The following is a 21,795-nucleotide window of genomic DNA, read 5'->3' on the forward strand; positions in this document are numbered from 1 at the left end:
TGTTTGATTTATTTAAAGTATTGAATTTTGATTCCTCTTTTTAATAAATAAATAAAAACAAAACCTCTAATAATAATAATCCCTGGAGATGGTTAACAATATTGTATACAAAATGTGAACACAAGCATCTTTTATGTACTAAATAAATTGGTTTATAAATAAATTTTTAAGGGAAAAAAAAAAGCAAATGTACATAAAAATACGCATCCTTTTTTAAGGATGCTAATTTACATATTAAGTATTTAAAATTTACATGTACATCCATTTCTGTATATATGGAGTTTTTAATCAATTGAAGGAGCCGCCTGCAATATGAACATATTTTTATATTCTAGCTTAGAGTAAAATTTTGCATCAAGTTAGATATGCCCGTTTGTAAGTCCATTCTTACGATAGCTCAAAAATAGCTAAAAACCAAGCACTATCAAATTTTTAAAAATTGTTTCTTCTCTGCCAAGGACAGATCTGTTACCGTTGTAATTGAATAAATTCAAACAAAACAATTGGAAAGCTTCCGTATACAACTAAATTCAATCGGCTTATGTAAACTGAAATATTTTTACTTGTTTCAGAGTTTATTTCATTAAAAAAATAAAATATTATTTCATTAAAAACAGGAAGTTAATCAATATAGGTCATATATTCGAATTCAAAATAAGTAATTGTTAAAATTAGATAATTTATTCTTAAGATTTTTCCCTCAAAACTACCATTTTGCTGACTTTTATTGATTAACTCTTGAGGGTGAGCCTGACCTTGAGCATGAAAAAGAGCCTTATCCTAAGCCTGAGCCTGAACCTAAGCTTGAACCTAAGCTTGAACCTAAGCTTGAACCTGAACTTTAACCTGAGCCTGAGTCTGAGAATGAGCCTGGAAATGAGCCTGAGCCTGAGATTGAGCTTGAGCCTGAGTCTGAGCCTAAGCCTGAGGCTGAGTATTGCATATATATAAAAATAGTTTAAAATTTTAAAAAAGTTATGAAGAAAATTTTCAACTTCAGTTGATCTTAAATATTTTTTTATTTTCTATTAACAAAGGTATATACATAGTATATAAAAACCTGAAATGGAACCTTGAAATCATTTAATATGTTTAAATTAATTAAAATCATTTTCATTAAATATCGCATTTCATTTAATAATTGCATATAAATTAACATACGCAGAATTCTAATTATTAATTACTACTCAATATTTTAAATAAATCGTTTTAAATATTATTTTATAATGAGAACAAACATACAAACACATTATTATACAGGAATTAATTTATATATTTCAAATAATTTATTATTACCTATTTACCTATATACATATATAAAAATCATTATGACTCTAGCAATTCATATACTTATAATAATAACTTGATTTAAAACTAATTACAACAGTATAACAGTTATAATAATGATAATATAAAACATATGGCTACTTTGAGCACAGTATATCATATATAAGTCTTTATATAACATGAATATAATATATTAATAATAAATCCATAAAGTGTATATTAAAATTAATCTTAAAGGGTATATTAAAAAGACTATATTAAATCTTAAAGAATATTCAATTACAAATTATTTTAGATATTAAACAAATATTTTAAAATTTTATATATAATCATTAATCATATATACAGTATATATATGCAAGTAAATATAGGTATATAAAATTACATTATGTACATTAAAAATTTAAAACCTAATTGAATATTTAAAGTAAAGAAATGTTTTTAAAAAAGCAAGTCTGTTATACACGCTAAAAACAAAAACACGAGGACTAAAATAATAAAATACCGTTACAGACTGCGTATACATATACATATATACAGCTACCCTATGTATGTATACACACAAATAAACTGTATAAGCACATTGTTTATTAATATATATATTAATATATACAATATACAAGAAAAATGACGACTGCCCTTGAAAAGAAAGTATAAGAAAAAAAGAAAAACAAAAATGGTTTTTGGTTTTTAAATTTTATTACCTAAAAAGGGAGAAAGTTGAATATTTAAGGTTTTCATATAATTTCATTTAAAAGGACCTTAAGTTTATATATATATATATATATATAATGTTTATATAACATGTAGTTATAAATATACAAAATGTACATAAAATGTGTACATATTTATACAGTATAACCGATTTAAAGAAATTAAATTTTGCCATTAATTTTGTTAGAACGGTGAGTTTTCCCTTTTAAAGTGTACCCTCTTAAAAGAAATCAAGTTTTTTTTTTTTAGAATGGGTTTTGCAGGAAAAGAATGCAGTAATCATAAAATTTTTATGGCAATTTTAAAATTATTTTCAAATCAGATCAAAAAATTATTCGATCCCATTTCTCTTTGTTACTTCAACTCCTCAAATCATTCTCATAGTTGTTATTTTTAAAATTTTTTTCTAAATCGGTTTTTGTCTCGGCTTATCTATACTGTGGTATGTATATTATGGGGTGAGATTTGCAATTTATGTCAAAATTTTTGGTTTTTTCTGTTATAAAAGAGAGTTTCTCTTTTGAGAGATGTTTTGAAAGCATTATAATATTTATGTTGAGTTATAAACGTTTAATAGAATGAGATAGTAAATGAGCTCGTACAGCATGCAATTATTGTAGGACGAAAATTAATTAGAAATCTAACTAAATATATATATATATATTCATGAAAAAACTGTTATACATATTATATATGTTACATTACGGTAATGTGAGGCTAGGTATTTATGGTTTAAATTATAATAATTCTCAAGTGAAATCTTCTTTTTTAATAAAAATATTGTAAACTTATTTTTCCCGTTTATTAGAATATTTTATTATAAGTAGATTTTCCACAATTTTGATTTTTAATTCCTTTCCTGTCCCATTTTGTTTAATGTAAAATAATGTTACATTATTTTATATTAGAAAAGAAACGGGATCCTATATAACAATTTATTCATAACTTCATTTTATTATTGAAAGGTAAATTTGTATTTAAAAAAGTCTTAAATGTATATGAATTTGTTTATATTAAAATATCTTATATTTGATCAAATTATATAATATAAACGCATACGTATAACAATAAAATATTGTAAATATATTAAATGTATGTTTTTATTTATTACAAAATATTAGATGTATGTATTTATATATTTATTTATGCTTACACATAAATAAATAGAAATTTAAAAACTGTATTACATATAATACTATAATTATATGTTATACTGGACCAATAGTCATTTTTTGAAGTTTTTTCAATATTTTAAATATTTTTTAAAAAATATGTGAAAACATTGTGAAATTTTTACTACACATATTAAATTATATAAAACACAATAAAATTTTTGTTATAAACTGTTATACTAGCAGTTTTATACTTATTTTGAGTTAAAAACAAAAATGAGAAAATTTTGTAAACACACTTACTATTAAAAATGACACGTTTTCTTAAGCCTTAGTTAATTATAGTTTGAGAAGCATCTCTTAACTGTCAACATTACAAGTATATTTTTCTAATTGATTTTATACGTTTCATAATTGTATAACTAACCTGTTATTTTATTAATTATTTTAAAAGCATTTTTGAAAAGGGAAAGTAAATTAAAATTTAATTATTAAATTATTAATTAATTCAATTAATTCTATAATTTATAATTAAATTTCACTTAATCAATAAATAAATCATATGAGATTATTTAACAAGATTATTATAAATAAACAAATTATAACAGTTTCCATAATACCTAATTAAATATTGAAATTGAAAATAACATTGCATAAAGCTATTTGAGTTTATAATTTTAATTTGGGTGTAACTTTCAAAATACTAAGCTTACATCGCATAATAATTTTTAAAATATTTTTAATTATTTTATTATTTAAAAATATTATTATACACGTGTCGGGTTAATTAATTATATAAAATTAAGTGATTTCAGTAAAACTTACTATTATACTATCTTAAATATAAATAAAGCTCTTGTAATTATTTTGCTTTAACAAATAAATAATAAATATTTATTAATTATAAGAAATAGATTAATATTGTAAAATAATAAATAATATGAATAAATTTAATCGTGCACTTTTAATACGGCGCCATTTAAGAATTTACGTAGAGTTATTAATTAACGTTCGTTAACTTATTTTCAGGCACTTCTAAATATCCAATCTTCCCCAAATTTTGTGCACATGTCAGTTTTCGATTAAATTACAATATTTAAACACTATTGTATCGTAATTATCTTTTGTTCAAGGGATCCGATAAGTGGTGTTGACATTTATTTTTAGAACACAAATAAGGGTGTATTTGGAGAAAAGGAGAGAAATTGGGATGGCAGTAGAGAGAGAAAGATAAAGAGATGGAGGGAGGATAAGAGAAAAGTAGAGAGGAAAAATGATAGATAAAGAAAGAGATAAAAAGATAGAGAGGAAGAGGAAGAGAAGAGGGAGTACAAATATGATTAAAAACGGGGCCCACAAATTTAGTAGCGCAAATAAATACGTATAGGCATAATTGTTAATAAAAGCGGATCTCATTTTCAGTCGCAAAACTTTTTAAATTCTCCAAAATAAACATATAGTATTAAAATTTCTGCACTTGTTCAGCGTATAACAGTTCAAGTCTGGCACTTGTCGGTGTATAACAGTTCAAGAAAAAAATTATTCTTCTCTATCGAACTAGACAGCAAAAGGTGACTTTTTAAATTTTTTAGAAATTTCACAAGCAGCCAAAATATATGCAATAATTCGTTTTTGTATACATTACTCATTAATTTTCTACAAAATATTATTATTGGCGAACATTTCTATAAAAGTATACATATATATTTTATGTAATGTAAATAGCTTTAAAATTTTTGTAATCTTAAAGAATTCTTTACTTAATGGTTTTATGTTATATTTCTCTTTCTCTCTTTATTCTTCTTTATCTCTCATGAGAAAAAAATATTGTTAAAAAATTTATGATGATTTTTTAAAAATATTAAAAGTGCAAACAAAGTAAATGAAAGAAAAAGGAAAAAGTGAGACTCTCAAATTAACGGTTTTATTAATAAATTCATTTTCATATATTTAAAGAGTTTTTAAAACAAAAAAAAAACGTAAATGAGAGATTCGAGAAAACTTGCAATTTTATTATTATTTTTGTTTTAAAAAAACTAAAATTAAAAATTTTTTAAAGAGATCCTTGTAATTTTATTTTTTAAAGTTAGTTAAGAAAGAAATTTAGAAATCGCTCAATTTTTCTCTCCTTATATTTAAATTTCATTCATATTTTGGAAATTCGATGTCCCATGAAATTGTCCTTTTCCAGTAAAAAAAAAAAATAATCATAAAATTCCGAGAAAATCAAATATAAATCCAATTACAAATTAATAAAAATTTATGAAAAAATTTTCTAGTTCAATAACTTGAATGATAAATTTTAAGTTACCTATACATAAAAAAAAATAATCGAAGAATTATCTGAATTCTTAAATAATCTCAAATAATGACAAATGCAAGAGCAACAATCAAAATGAATAACAGAAAAGTGAGTGAAACAAACTTGTCAATTGTGAATTAATGCAAGATTAAATGTTATTTTTTATTTTTGATTCATAGCTGTCATGAAAATAATCATTACATTATTGACACTCTTATATACGTTCTCATTATATGCTCTTAATGCTCATTATAATATTATTATTTTTCTACAAAAATGGAATAATAAGAATAATAAGAAAAAATTTAGGTGTAGATTCAAAAGTAGCAGGTGAATTCTTTTTTTTTAAATATTCCTTTGCATACAATGGCCCCATCCTTGTTTTTCTGCTCGTTAATATTTTTCATTCAGATTTATGCTTAACTAATGATTTCATTTCCAATGAAAAAAAATCAGAAACAAAAATATTTTTTTTTTAACGTATTATCACAATTATATTCGATTTGAAATATATAATTAGATGTCAGAGTATATAAAAAAATTTCTAAGATTTTCAAAAGTACGGAATATTTGTTCACTTTGAAATAAAATATTAAGAGTACTGTTCAGTTGTTTAAAAAAAAACATGGGCTTTTTTCGAGTTCGAATAGTGGTTTTAAATTTTGTTAAAATATTTTCTCTACATTATACATGAAAATTGGACAATAATTAGAGCTATAAACGCCTAATTCATAAAGCAAGTTTGAATGAAAATTTTACAGTTCGAAGAGAGCCATTTGGAATAAGGAAGGGATGTTTCGAAGTAAATTTAAAACAATTTTTACTATTTAATTTTGACTATTTCTGTTATTTTCGGCTATTTGCAATTGATTTTGGTTATTTTTGGTCATTTTTGACTATTTTCGGCCATTTTCGGCCATTTTCGGTCATTTTCGGCCATTTTCGGCTATTTATGTTTTTCGAACTACATTTAAAATTTAGATGTTTCTTTTTTAACAACTTTATTCTAATTAAATATAAAACTATTTTTACAATTTCGGACTATTTTTGCTATTTTCGGCTATTTCTGTTAATTAGAGCTATTTTCTAAATGATAACACTGGTTTTTTTTTAACTATACCAGAAACACTTGGAATTCATAATTAGTGCATTTATATAACACGAACAGGAGGCTGGTAAGCTAGCCATTAAGAAGTTATTACTCATTTTTGCAATAATAAGTTCAATTATTATGATATTATTTCTCTGAATGAGCGATTTAAAAAATTTTCGTCTTTCCCTATACTGAAAAATAGTTCTTTACAAGCAATTAATTTAATTTTTGACTTAAAATTTTATCCTCCATCATCTTGTTATATCCTCCAAGTCCTATAACAAATTTTATATAAAAAAAAATTTCATCAAATATTTAATTTGCTGAATTATTTCAAATTTCAATAGAATTTTTTCTTAATCAAAAGATATAGCGGAACATATACTAACTATCAAATATTTATATACAAGTATAACTGATAAAATCAACAGCCTATGCAAATAATTTATATATATCATCATACAAATATGTAAATAGTGAATTTACATTATTCAAAAACACTTATATACAAAATAATATCGTAATATTATAAAGGTGTGGTATTTCAACAATTTAATTAGCTAGTGAACAAAAATAATATTAATGACACGAATAATCTGTCAATGACACTTTTTTGCTTACTTATATATGTATACTATAATTTTAAGTGTGAAAACAGTTTATATATATATATATATATATATATATATGAATAAAACATTGTTAAAAAATGTAAATATATTACTGTACATATGTTTTATAAGGATTAAAGTTGTTTTGTATTGCTTTGAAAACTCTTACTTATTTGTTTGTTTCTTTCTTTTTTGACATAAAATGTAAATATATTAGCTTCACATACACATGCAAATATCTATGGTGAAAAATAATATTTGAATAGTTGAGTACATTACTTTGCACTACATATACTTGTACAACATCCATCCTTACATTACGAAACAAACGTGAATACAAATATATTTATAACTTTATTCAAAACAAATTAAAATAAATGAGTACAGCTTTTAAAAAAGTACTTTTCTCTTTAAAGTTAATTGGCTATTACTAAAAGATTTAATTGGCCTTAAATTTTGTTGAAAGAAACTTAAGTTGAAAGAAATCACTAACAGGTGGTTCAAACACATATTATTAAATATTCCGAGAAACCAGAATAATGAAATGAAAAATTTTATAATGCGTGCCGGAAAGAAACTTATTATTTTCATACAAATTACTAATGTATGATTGCGAGAGACTGCAACGAATTTAGACGGCTTCATACAAGCTGTCATACCACTTTTTGACATTATTCAGCGTTTTTCTACAAAATTAACTTTTTCAGACCAGTGTTATTAAAAAAAAACATTGTAATTTTAAAAAAAAAATTTTAAAATAAAGCTGAAAATAATAAAGTTGGTTAAATTCAATAAGTTAAATTCAAAAAATTGCATACTTTCCGGCTATAATTTAAAAATATTTTTGAATAAAAAAAAACAAATGACACACGGACAGCCCGAATACCACTCTTGAGAACATTATTTAACCACCCAATTAATATTTTTTTTATATTTCTTTCAAAAATGCGTGAAAGAAATCTTTTTGTCCTTCATCAAAGCAGAACATTTACATATACACTGTATATATTCACCAATATTATGTTGTTTACATTTTATAACTTTATTTCTTAACACGAATTATGTATATATATGATATATATATACATATATATATATACATATATATATTGATATATATTTTAACGCTTCTGACATGTATATTATTTCGATTTTATAAATCGTACACATTAACTTAAAATATGATGTTATAGGACAAAAGAGTTATCTAAATCGATTGCCCATACATACATATATATATACAAGTATAAAAGTCATTGAATTTGATATGATGGTATTTTTGAAGTTAAATTGAAGATTATATAAGAGAGAGTAGCTTATTAAATATAATAAATATGTTGTTTATATATTTTTATATTCATTATATATTGTGTTATACATATGTTATGAGTGAACTGTATGTGTTTATGTTTGTAATTTGAATACATCAAATTAAAGCCGATATTTTTCAAAAGCTTTTATACATTAATTTTTTATATTAATGATTTCTTACCTTATTTTTTGGTGAATATTTTTTTTTGTAATGAGACTACATAAATGCGGTATAGACCGTATAGAGTATAGGTATATATACAGTGTTCATTCTATTTTTTATAGTCCTGCAGGTTTTTCTTTTTTTTTCTATCATGGATAAAATAAAAAAAAAATTTTGCTTGTGTAATTCAATATAGTTATACGGGCTCTAATTTTTCAAATATTTTTGCTCAAAATTTTCTTCTGAAATTAGAATAAGATAAGAACAGAAACATAGAAGAGAGAGAGAGTAATTTATTGATGGTAACATTACATAATATTCTTTATTTAATAAATTATTATTAATTTTCTCTAATAATTAAAATTTTTAATTGTAAACGGGTTGAAAATTATTTTAATCTCATAAATTTGTATAAAAAGGCATACTTTTAGGCAAATGTTGCATACTTTTATTAGAATATTTGAAGCATTGTAATATTTACGAATAAGTCATAGCCCGATTATTTCGATACAACAATTTATTTTGTTAGGAAAAAATATTTAATTTATTGAGAATTAGAGTTGGAGAAACAAGTTGGACTGAAGAGAGAAATTAAAATTATTAAGAGAGATCTGAATTTTGTTTGAAAAGAAAAACAAATTTATTTTATTGGAAGAGAGTATTGGCAAAAATCAAGAAAAATTTACCGTTTTTCAGATATAATAGTCAGAAACAAATAAAGAAAAAATTCTAAAATATACGAACAACATGCGAAATTTATTGTTATTTTTTAATTTTGAAATATAAAAACTTCAACTTTTTGTTTTGTAAATAAGGTTTTGAGTGACAGTTAATGTAAGAACAGAAAAATGTCAATGCTCTTTTTTAAATCGGCTGTACAATACTTTTTGTTGTAAACATCAACAAAAAAATCTAAATGACGATTGAAACAATTCCAATATGTTCAAAAACATTTTCGAACAGAGTTGACATTATGACATTTTATTAGATTTTTGACAAATATTTGACAAATATATTTGTTTAAAGTTAAAAATTCATTAAAATTTTTTATTTAAATTTTAAATAACTCTTGTTTTTTTTGCTATAAAATCAAAAATTTTATTTTGTACAAATTTATATTTCATTTCGGAGTATGAAATATGAGCATTCCAGTACAACTCTAAGTACATATATACATACATTAAATAAATTTAATATATATGTATAAGCATGTGTATGTATTTACATTTAACATCAATTATATTTTCAATTGTTATTATACATGAATTTTTATTTTCTTTACAATAAAATAAAAAAAAAATGAAAAGAAAATAATTGGTTTTCGAAATCCCCCGGGTTTCAATTTATGTGTGGTATATATGTACAATACAATACATATACTCTCATGTCTGCGTATATTTATAAATAAATAGTTGTGTTGCAGCTTCCTCATTAAATAAAAATAAATAAATGAAATTTTCTTAAACAATTGAAAATTTAAAAAAAAATTTTCTCAAATTTTTTTAAGAATTTTTAAATTTTTAAATTTTTTTCTTTTACTATAAAAATTCATAAATTTAAATACAATATTTGCAATATTTTTTCTAGTTTTGTATTTCCATATTTTTGTATGTGTATGTGTATGTATATATGTAAATGAAAATTTAAATTTATTTTGTTTATATACGAAAAGATCAAAGAAATTTATTAATCCGTTGAATCTTAAAGAATTTTTATATAAAAAATTTATTTTTTTTTGTACTTGGACTAACGAATAGAACATAGAATTACATAGAAATATGTAAATAGATTTTTGACTCTTAAAACTTGTACTGTTACTATTGTTAAAAAACTGTTTTTGCAAATTATTAAAAATTTATAAAAATATTTTAAAAGAAAACTTTTCAAGGTTTTAAAGTAAAAAACAGTGTGGTATGCGTAAAAAATTCCGTCTATATTCGTATTTATTTGTTATGATGAAAAGAGCAGGTCATTGGCAAGTAATTTGCATATGCTACAGTTTGGACAAGACGATGAAAGCTCAAAAGATGCTATAATGTATTTAATGAGAAAAAAACAGAGAAAATCACCAAGAAATGAACAATTTTTAAAATGCGAAAAGCAAAAACTTTGTAAAAAATTTTAGCCGGATTCAATTAAGTTTACTTAATTAACTTAGGATTTACTTAACAGCCAAACGAATTCACTAAATTAAATTCAAAAATTTGTGTTCGCGTCTTATATTCTTATTTTTAAATTTCATTTAAACAAAGTGGCTGCAAATGAATGGAATTAGACTGGTCGTCTAATAACATCATCGGAACTAGTTTCCTTCAAAATTGAGGCCGAAGTTTCGCTAACAATTATTAAATCGATAAAAAATATACATATTCGAAAGAGTGCATCAACTAGCCTGTTAAAACGTATATACGTATACTTTGTGCCTCTCACTCTCTCTTCGCTGCAAATAAATTTCATTTTTAAACGAAAGAATGGTGTGAGAAGTATTTAAAAAGGGCTGTGCATTTCAGAAAGACTAAATATCCATTGTCTTTACAGTTATACAAATCTTTTTAAATATTTTTCATATTTTATAATTTTAAATTGACTGCCTTCTATAAAACTAAAGCGTTTAATGAAATTTAAGTTTCTTTCAAAGTTTTTAATTGACCTTGAGCAAGAAAGGGAAAAAATCTTAATATTTGTGAAAAGTTTTACTGAAAATAATTTATAAATAAAATTCTTAATAAATTAATGAATTAAATTAATTTTGGATTATACGCAAAAAAAAAATATTAAAAAGTTCAAATCTCCTCTATTATCAGCGGTGTTCTAATAAAACTCCCAAATATATTCGCGTATGTATATTATGTTGAAAATTATATAAAGTAATTGAGTTTAATGAGTTAGGAAAATTTATTCCAGTAAATGGTTTTACGTTTTTCAGTGAAATGTGAACGTAAGATTGTAGATCGCAGAATTAGATGATGATGCACCGTGACCTAAAATATGTATTGTGCCCCCTACCACAAGCGCCCAGTTTCCTTCTTAGAGCACCCTCTCAAGACTCACACTTCCTGATGAATCTGAGAAACCTTTCCGTGGGAATGTGTCACAACGGTTTATCTACCAGCCAGGCCCCGCCCAAACTGGCTCTTCTCTTACAGACTAACGCTCAACACTCACTGAGAAGGTGCACCGCAGTTTCCTCCCCTTCACTACAGTACCTGCAAGACCCGATCACAAATAATTATTTGATTTTAGAATGTATTTTAAGGAAAAATTATTGACAGCGTCACTTATTAAAAAAAAGGGATGCACAGTTTTTATATAAAAAGAAAACTCTAAATGCAGCAACTTTTCAACCTTGGCCCCTAATAATTTTTTATTAATTACAATTAGCAAATTTAATTACAATTAAAAAGAAATTAAATTTCAAAAGCATAAAAGACTGAATTTCTCATATGCTAGTGACATATTTAGACCCAAAAAATTCATTGTCAAACCTAATAATTAATATGAAATTAAGTAATTACTGAAAGCATTCTTGGAAATACCGTGATTTATTTAAAAAAATTTTATAAATACAAAAACAAAAACAAATTATTTACTTAATTTTCTTTGGTATTTCCTCAAAACCTCTTCTATTTTTCATAACATTCTCGCTTTTTTTAATCAAAAAATAAAAATAATTTCATTTCGCGTATATAATTTTTTTTTTTGTTTTTGTCTTTCTCTTTGAAAAAATCTTATTTCAAAAAGACTGAAGAGACAAGAAACTCAAAATCATCTTAATTAAATAAAATAGACAACAAAGAAATTTACGCTTATGTAACTGCTTTTTACTCAATTTATTTATCTACCTTAAGAAAATATTTCACCCCACGAATTCATTTCACCTCTCTTTTTAAAGTATACCTTACTTATACGTGTGTAGATTGAGTAATTTAAATTACCTTAACAGAGATTAAGATTATGCTTTAATTCTCTCCTCAAATTATCAGAGGGAATGGGATTTTCTAAATATACTTAAAAAGTGTAATAATATTAATTTTGAAATTACCGACATACTTTTATGAAATTAAGAGAGTTTTAAATTTTATTAATTTAAATTGAAGGAGAATTTCATGTCAGAAAAAATTACTTCGGCCTATAGGTGGTAACAATTCAATTAACACTATCGTTCCGCCCCGTTACACATAATAAAAACCTGTTACTAGTTCATTATTCGTTTATCATTTACAGAAATTATTGAGAAATCACGAAGCGAGTTTTTATCACTACTAAACAAAAAAAAAAATTATCACTTTTAAATCAAATTTATTCAACATACCCTTATTATCATTTTTTATTTGAAACGCATCTCGGCATCTCTATTGTATTTCACTATTTTCCCCTCTTTTGGGGGCAAAGAAAGAGCATCATGTCACAGTATCATACAATACATTGTTATCATACAATTATCAAAGTATTATATTGCATTCGCATACAACAAAGTTTTTAAAACGAGAAGAATATTTTCCGTATTTGCTTGACATATTATTTTTAAAAATGAATGTGATTTATTTAAGTAAATGAGAGAGAGAATATTAGAGGTTTATAGTTTAAGTTCTTATCATAGATATTGTATATGAAAATCCAGTTCCGAGTTGTACTTCTTTTTATAGCTTTGAGCAATATCTTTAATATAAAATTGCATAATTTCAGGATGAAAATTGTATTAAAATTTAAATTTTATGGAAGAAAAGAGTTTTGAGCATACAACAACCTTTTATTACGCCTTTTATATTGAAATTCATAGCGTTTTAAATGAACTTTGCAACGAACTCAGTAGAATTGGTTTCGTAACTAAACTACCCATTTATGAGAAACCCATTATGTGCAAAATATGTGAATTACAATTGAAAAAGCAAGAAATCCAAATGACAAATCTTATTCGAAAAATGAGAATTTGCCTTTGAAAAGCGCTTATTTTCGCATATTTATGGCAATCTCAGTAATTTTTAAACTATATTATCTTGGGAACACATCGAAAAATTTATTTTTCTTTTTTCAAATTATTTTTTTAATTTATTTCACCAACATTCTTTTTTCTTTCTTTTTCTGTATTTTAGAAACCTATTATAAATTTATCCATTTTTAATTTTTATTTTCAAGCTTAACTAATTATTACAATTAATAAGCAAAAAAAAAAAGAGAGAAAAGTAAAGAATAAAATGAAATTTGAATAACAAAAAATTCTCATTGTGAATAATTGACAAAAATAAACACAGCAAACATAAGAAAAAAAATGAAACAAAAAACAAGAAAACAGAAAATGAAACCAAATAAATTTGTTTTGAAAGGACTTGCCACACCACACACCAAAAACACACAAAAAAATGCGTGGATCTTCTCTTTTTTTTTAATATTAAAGTCACGTATAATATTCGCTTTTATACATTGCTGTTATTATAATTTCCTTATTTACATATGTATTAACACATTTATGTTAATGTTACATTTTCACTCTGTATTTATGTACAATATATATGTATATACAAAGAGATGTTAACAATTTTGCCTGAAATATGATTGACAAGAATTATAATTAATAATTTTTTGTGGTTTCAAATCAAAATGTGTGCAATATATATGAAGTGTATATGTTTGTTTATTTCTTGTGTAAGTACATAAATTGTGTAAAATGCTCATTATATTTGTGAAAGCAGGAAAAAAAGGACTAATTGTCAATTATTATGATTGACCTTTTGTGTATACACTAAGCAAAATTTTATAAAAGAAAATTCATAAATTAAACATTTTTTATTCTTTTTGGACATGTACATATATAATACGTACTGTATTAGATGAAGAAAATATTTTTGATTCAACACGGATTTGTGTCAGTGAAACACGGAAAAATTTTTGATTTTGAATACAAAATGATTATTGTTTTAGTTAAATAATGCTGAAAAATCGGTGAAATATTTTGTTAAGCTTCATATTCTCCTGAAATAGTCCTGAAGATGTGATTAGAAAAAACGGTGTGTTTACAAAACGCTTACTTGTCAAAATCGTACTGTCAAAACGCAGCTGTCAAAACCCTAGTGAGCTTTTTATGATCTGGCATATTCTTATAAAATGAATAGAGCTATAAAAGAATAAAGTTACTCTATCTTTTAAGATTACACGAATTTTCTATTGCTGAAATCGCGTCGAAGCTGTCGAGATACTGAGCTGTAAAACTACAAGAAATCAATGATTTGTGATAATTAACAGACAAACTTTAGAATCTTAGAAAAAGTCCTACGAGTTATTACAATCAAATTTTCACATTATGTCAATAAATTATTGACAAATAACAGACAGTTTAATTCTTCGTTAAAGATCAATTATATAGAAATGAGTAAAATTTTTAGCATAAAGGTATAGTAAGTACATATAGGAAAATTTGTTTACCACATTTGGGATTTGTGTTTTCTTTTGTAATTAAAATTCATAAATAATATGCTCAGTTCATATGTTATTAACTTTAACATTTGAGACTCTTTAAATCTTTAACTCTAACCAGTATATCAATATGTATATCATCGATATGTATAATAATTTTTCTCATTTTGTATGTTACACAATTTGTGCTTATGTTATATATGTATTAAAATATCCTGAACTTAAAAAGAAAAATAAGAAAATTGTAGGTTGATTCTATAATTTCATCATGTAATTTATTACATATCAGAATTTCTAATATTTCAGAGTTAATTATATAACAGTATATAAAATAAATGTGTAACTGTTTTCAAAGTTATCAAAATTTCATATTTATATAGGATATAACAAATTAAAGAAATCTACTTGTATATGTGTATATATGTCATAATTATATTGATTATATAAATGTTTTAACTCAAATTATAATAAAAATTAAGTTTTTGAAAGTGTGTGACGGTGTGTTGCTTAGTGTTTATACACATCAAAGTTTGTTATTAATTGCTACTTGGATTTATTAAAAACATTTAGATTATCATTTAAGTAATTAATTGTGAATTTCGAAAATGCTACGGAATATTAAAAGAACTGGTGCAGCTCAGTTAAATAACAGTTTAAATCTATGATGCTTCGTTGCATTGCGTTTTTTGACATTGTATATAAGGAAAAATTCAAATTGTAAACAAAAAAAAATTAATGCTATATTTAAATAATCTTTGTGCGTATTATTTGTACATAAAAAAAAAATCGTTTGTCATCTATTTTATTGTCAAAACAAATACAATTTAATTTAACTGAAACTGAGTTTTACGAAACTGAGTTATGGCTCTCTCTGATGTCATTCAACAACTCAAAATGAGAAATAAAAAAAGTTTTCAGATTTTCAAAATTCAATTTACTTGAAATAAATAATTTTCAAAGTTATTGAGTATTTCGTTTTCATATACCATAGTCCATAAATATATTGAGAAATATTATCACATTAGAGAAAATTAGGCACGTATATAAAGTATTTATTGTTCCATAATTAATTAATTTTCTAGAAAATTTCTTAAATTTTATCAAATCTTATTTTATATAAGAACAACATTATATTTTTTCAACAAATCATTTGTACATACATTTATAAAATATTATTCTGTTATAATTATAACTATATTTAACTATAAAAAATTGATATTGAAAATATTAAGAAATTCAATACTTTTTCTTTTCTATAAAATAAAACCTCAAAAAAAAATTACTTGGTTAACTATAAAATTATGGTTTCGAATTTGACCTCTTCCAAATGTATCAATTTATATTATTAGAGAATAAAAAAAAGGAAAAAAATGTGGTGCAACTATTTTCGTATATACCATTGTCAATTATACTTTTATCTATGTATGTATAACAAATTTCGTCTAGAAAAGTAATAGAAACAGAAAAATTATTTTTTAAAATAAAATTCTAAAATTGAATGCTTATACGAGTATAACTTTATTAGAAACATCTGTTATTTTAGCATAAATTATTAAAAATATTTTTGAGTATTAGTAATTTATTGAATTTAATATTGAAATCGATTTCATATTTTAAAAAAAAAAACTTAAAAATAGTTTATTCAAGTACCATAATCAATTTACTTTAACTTTAAAATAGAAAATTAATTAATGTATTTTTTTTTTATTAGAAGAAGAACCGCATAAGTGTAAGTGAAATATAACAGATATAAAAATTTTACCAAATAAGTACTATAAAATATTTATTAAAGCACTCATAGAAGCCTTAATTACTTTTTCTTTAATGTCAAATAATTTTATTGTCATTTAAGGTGACGAAACATAACGATTATTAACGATATATTTCGATAAAAATCAAATCTAACCAATAAAATTAGGCTTTTCGACCAAAGTTGGTTTAAAATTTTTCGTAAAATACTACTATCAAAAGAAAATCAAGTCAAAAAATGCAATTTGGAAATTTATTCCAAAATAGAGGCAATTTTCTGAGTTCTCAAATGACTAATGTCTGATAGGAATAATTTTGTGAAATTGTATAAAAACTAAAATTTTCTTAGAAAAATTTAGTTATAAAGAAAAAATTTTAAGTGAAAGATTAGTCATCTTGAATTCCAACAGTTTGTTTCAGTGTCTTAATTAGCTGCTCTGACTCTAGTATAGAATAAAGTAATTGAATGCACTCTATAATATTCAAATGAGTGTATGTATTAGCCATCGCGTTAATAATTTTATATTTTTTTAAAATATTATTTTTTAATTGTTAATCCTCTTTATTTTTTAAAATTCGCGGATCTATAATTCACAATAGAATTTCATGAATTTTGTGTAATTCATATATAAGACAATATATATATAGATTCACATGTATGAAATATTTATTTAGAATTATAGGTTGTTCTAGAAATCGTATTCAATTATACTTATAATCTGGTGATGAATTTCAATCAGCTAAAAGCGCAAAACAACCTCTCTTAGAATAAGACGAACAGATCAGCTTTCAACATTTCACCTATCAGTTTTCTTTTTGTACAATTACAAAATGATTTGTGTCGCATTTACGACGCTTTCGGATTATATATGAGTTGTCAAAACGTGACATATTCTTGTTATAATTCTGTCATTTTGCCTGCTTATAATTCACAAGTATTACTACTTAAATCATTCAGAATTATTGTTCGAATTTATTTATTTTTTAAGTAGCTATACAAATAAATTATGTACATATCATTGTAAATATTATAACTTTAAAAATTTCATGTAATATGCAAATTTTATGTTAATTAAGAATTTATTTATTCACTTTTAAAAAATTTTTAGTTATTGTTTTATTTTTAATAAAATTTATAACTTTTATAGTTCCAAACATGCACACTTTTCCATGTATTTTTATTGTTAAAATTAATTTTTAATTGTTTTCTTAAATTTATTTAATATTTTTTCGCTTAAAAAGTACACACATATCTACCCACATTGCAAATACAAACATAATTAGGTACATGCTTTATTTTCAATGTAGATTCCTTTATATATTGTAAATTAATTATATATACAATGTCATAAGGTTTGTAAAAAAAGAAGAGCATAAAACAAAAATCAATTAAAAATTCAATTAAAAAATAATTTTGTTAAAATTAAAATTTTCATTCACAATATTGTTTTTTTTTTTTTTGTTTTTTGCTTCATTTGTTCTTACGTTTTTACACTACTGCACTACATTTAACACATAATAATTATTGTTGCGTATTTGGATGTACATAAAACATAGAGTGCATGTATAGCAAACGTGTACTGGTTCTCTTTTATGAACTGTTAGTAATGTACATATATGTGTATACTTATATAATATAAAGTTGAACAAACATAGAGGAGAGCTACTTAAAATTTAACTTAATTTCCGTATTGTTTATATATTTATTTTAATGATATACTACTTGTATGCAACATGTATATGGCAGGTATACTTATTTGAGTATTCTGTACCCGTATAACAGAACTTTTAATAAAAGTAAAAGTAAAAAACAAAAAATTACTTTTCATTCATTAAAATATAAGAAAAAAATCTCATCATTTTAAAAGCTCAAAGTTCACTTTGTTTTTTTCATTTTTACTTTATTTCCTTTTGTGTTATACAAACATTAAACATAATGTCATTACTATTCTTTTTATACCGTTATTATTATAAAAAACAGAATTTTAAGAAAGGGTGATTTTTTTAATTGATAATGATTTTAAAATTTAAGGAAAAATTTTAAGAAATTTAAAAATTTTGAATATAATTTTTATTTGAATTGACAAGTCAATTGTTGTCACTTAATTTTTTATTTATAATAATAATGATTTTAATTATTATAATAATAATGATTAAATTAATTATAATAATTTATAATAATTTCCAAGAACCAATCGGATCAGTTTTAAAACATTTTCTTGTTAATCTCGGTTGGAATATTACCGACCGAATTATTTTAATAAACGGGTTTATTATAATTTCTAAAAGTCTATAATCGATTTCAGATAATCGATATTATAACATTCAATAGAAAACAATCGAAATTGTATGTCAAAATGAATTACCTTCATCAGTGTTCAATAAATTTGGCTGATTCACAATATTAAATTAAAAGACTGATCGTGTATCTTTCTTGAAAGACTGATCGTGATCTTTTATTTGAGTCATCTTTTTTATTCCTTTTTTTAAAATTAGAATGGATTTTTGCAGTTTTATTTAAATACCGACTAGAACTGGTCAATTTTGAAAAACAAATTGAATGAAAGGTGACTAAATTTTGTGTCCATTTTGGAATGAAAAAGATATCCGCAATAAGAAAAGAGTTTTCTTACTTGAAAATTACATTATACAAAATATTGCTATAACACTTACTCACTTTGTTCTCATTCGGTGAGGAACACGGTAAAATTAGCGAAATACACAATCATGCCTTAAATTTTAATCGATTCTTAATTATTAGCATTCTTAATTAATAATTATTGGTAATTATTAGGAATTTGAAAGAATTTTATTTTACTGTTAGCCACATCATATTTCGAAGTCACAAATCAAATTTAATCGATTTGGCGTTGTCAAATGTTACGAATTATGTTAGTAATAAAAACGTAAAAATCCAAACCGCAATAAAAAAAACCACCCTTTATATATTGTTTTAGGTGCGTATATTCTTTATGTTTGTTATACAATATGCACTCTTTTTTTTTTTCATGGATGTTTGTATATTTTGATATACTTTTTTATACATAATAAATATGTGTATGCATGCATGTATATGTATTGTAAAATAATGAAATTATGAAAATATTCGCTTACATGTTAATTTTAGTTTTTACATAAAAAATATTTAAATTTGAATACTTATAATACACTTAAATTTTAACCCTATAACACACACACACGTACGTACAATAAATCAAAAGATTTTATTAAATTTGAAATTCACCACAAATTCAATTTATTTTTATTCCATATTTTTGTTAAACAAAATATAAATTTAATGAGTTTGTTTGAATATCAAAATAAAAATGTTAATACCCTTAGAGAACACACAAAATGTTGTTTACATTTTAAAAAAAAAATTTAATAATCAAATCAATTACTAAAAGAAAAACAAAATAAATCAAAATAAAATTAAATAAAACTACTTCCGGGTCTACACTACTTAAAAATATTGGTACTTAAAATATTTTATGTATATTTAAATTTAAAAAAAAATTTAATATTTTCGTTTTTTTTTTTTAATTTTTTTTTCTATTTTTTCACATTACATTTAATATTGACACTCAAAGATACATGAATAAAACACCGCGTATAATTTATGCGCTCTCCAACGTTTCCAAAAAATCCAAATTTTTTAACGGTATTTATTATTCGACAGTATCACAGCTACTGAAAAATATGATGATGCTCTTCTGTTATGATTAAAATTTCTAAAAGGAGAATGAAGATTTTTTTGTGTTCTTTTTTGTATTAGATAATGTTGCCGAACAAAGATTACAAATACATTAATATTTTTAGATTTTTTGTATCAAAAATTTTTATATGTATTTTTATACGTATTGAGTTCATTTTTGCAGTAAACACATTTTTGATACATTTACTCAGTTTACATGATAGCATCAAGTGTACTTAAAACCTATTTAATGCTCTTATAAACATTGCTTGATTTGAAACCGGCTTCACTTAATACAATGAAAAAATTTTGTTTACTTAACTTAAAATGTAATAGCTAAATGTCATTTCCGGGCTTTACTAGCGAGGTAAAAACACGGCTTGTGTTTCGAAATGATTTCAAGTCACGTACTCAAGCTGTCATATAAATGAGGTAATAGTTAAGAATTTCATATAGTGTTTTCTATTAAAATGTAAATTAGTAATCAAATAGTTTGATATTTTTACAACATGATTGCAATTTTTTAGTTATCGAAATCGATTTGAATTGCTTAGATGAACGCCCAACGAGTAGCAGTCATTTACAAATCAACAATCAAGCAGTAATTTGCAAAATCAAAAATTATATGAATGCTTGAGTCCTTAACTTTCATCATAATTTTGAATATATTTGTAGTAAATCTGATACATATATATAAAATTTAATTCCGCACTCATATAAAATGTTAAGAAACATTTTAGTCTGTATCAAAATTAAAATGTTGAGAAACTTTTTGTTTTTTTTTTATGAAAATAATGATAATGATTGCAAAAATTATGTTGCTATGCAAAACAAATACATTCACAAAACAAAAATATTAATCATAAAATAACGGGAAATATACAAAAATATTGTACATATATGTAGATGTATATAATATACATATAAATAATTTTTAACAAATAATCATACATATAGGGACTACACATATTTTATATGTATGCATATACGGATAGACTGAAATCTGTTGTTGACAATTTGTACCCGTTATATTGTAGAATAGATTATTATAGAATAAATACAAAATCATAATATTGTGGTAAGTATATAGTCGTATAGGTATACATAGGTGCAATAATGCGCATTAAACATATATTTGTGTTTATATATTTGTATGTATATATACGTAAAGGAATTTTATAATGCAACAGTTGATAAGATTTTAAAATTAAATTCATATTTATATTGTATAACATAAATATATAGGCTATGTATAAATAATTGAATTAATAAATTTCAATATACATACATATTTATAAAATATTAAAGAAAATTTTGTGAATTAAAATAAAATTACTTTCTCACGACG

At 23.3% G+C, this 21,795-nt stretch overlaps 1 protein-coding gene across 2 annotated transcripts in view; it reads right to left on the reverse strand.

Annotated features, from left to right (window-relative positions):
* LOC129618335 (calcitonin gene-related peptide type 1 receptor) overlaps positions 1–20,206 on the reverse strand; it is a 48,341-nt gene extending 28,135 nt beyond the window's left edge. Inside the window, exon 1 of one of the 2 annotated variants that reach the window (XM_055533104.1) lies at positions 20,090–20,206. The gene's annotated coding sequence lies outside the window, so the exon portion shown is untranslated. The remainder of the gene's footprint in view (positions 1–20,089) is intronic. The other variant, XM_055533119.1, reaches the window with a different exon arrangement.
* Between the last annotated feature and the right edge of the window lie 1,589 nt (positions 20,207–21,795).

Source organism: Condylostylus longicornis, unplaced genomic scaffold (assembly GCF_029603195.1).
Source record: "Condylostylus longicornis isolate FDR11 unplaced genomic scaffold, ASM2960319v2 ptg000006l, whole genome shotgun sequence".
NCBI classification, from domain to species: domain Eukaryota; kingdom Metazoa; phylum Arthropoda; class Insecta; order Diptera; family Dolichopodidae; genus Condylostylus; species Condylostylus longicornis.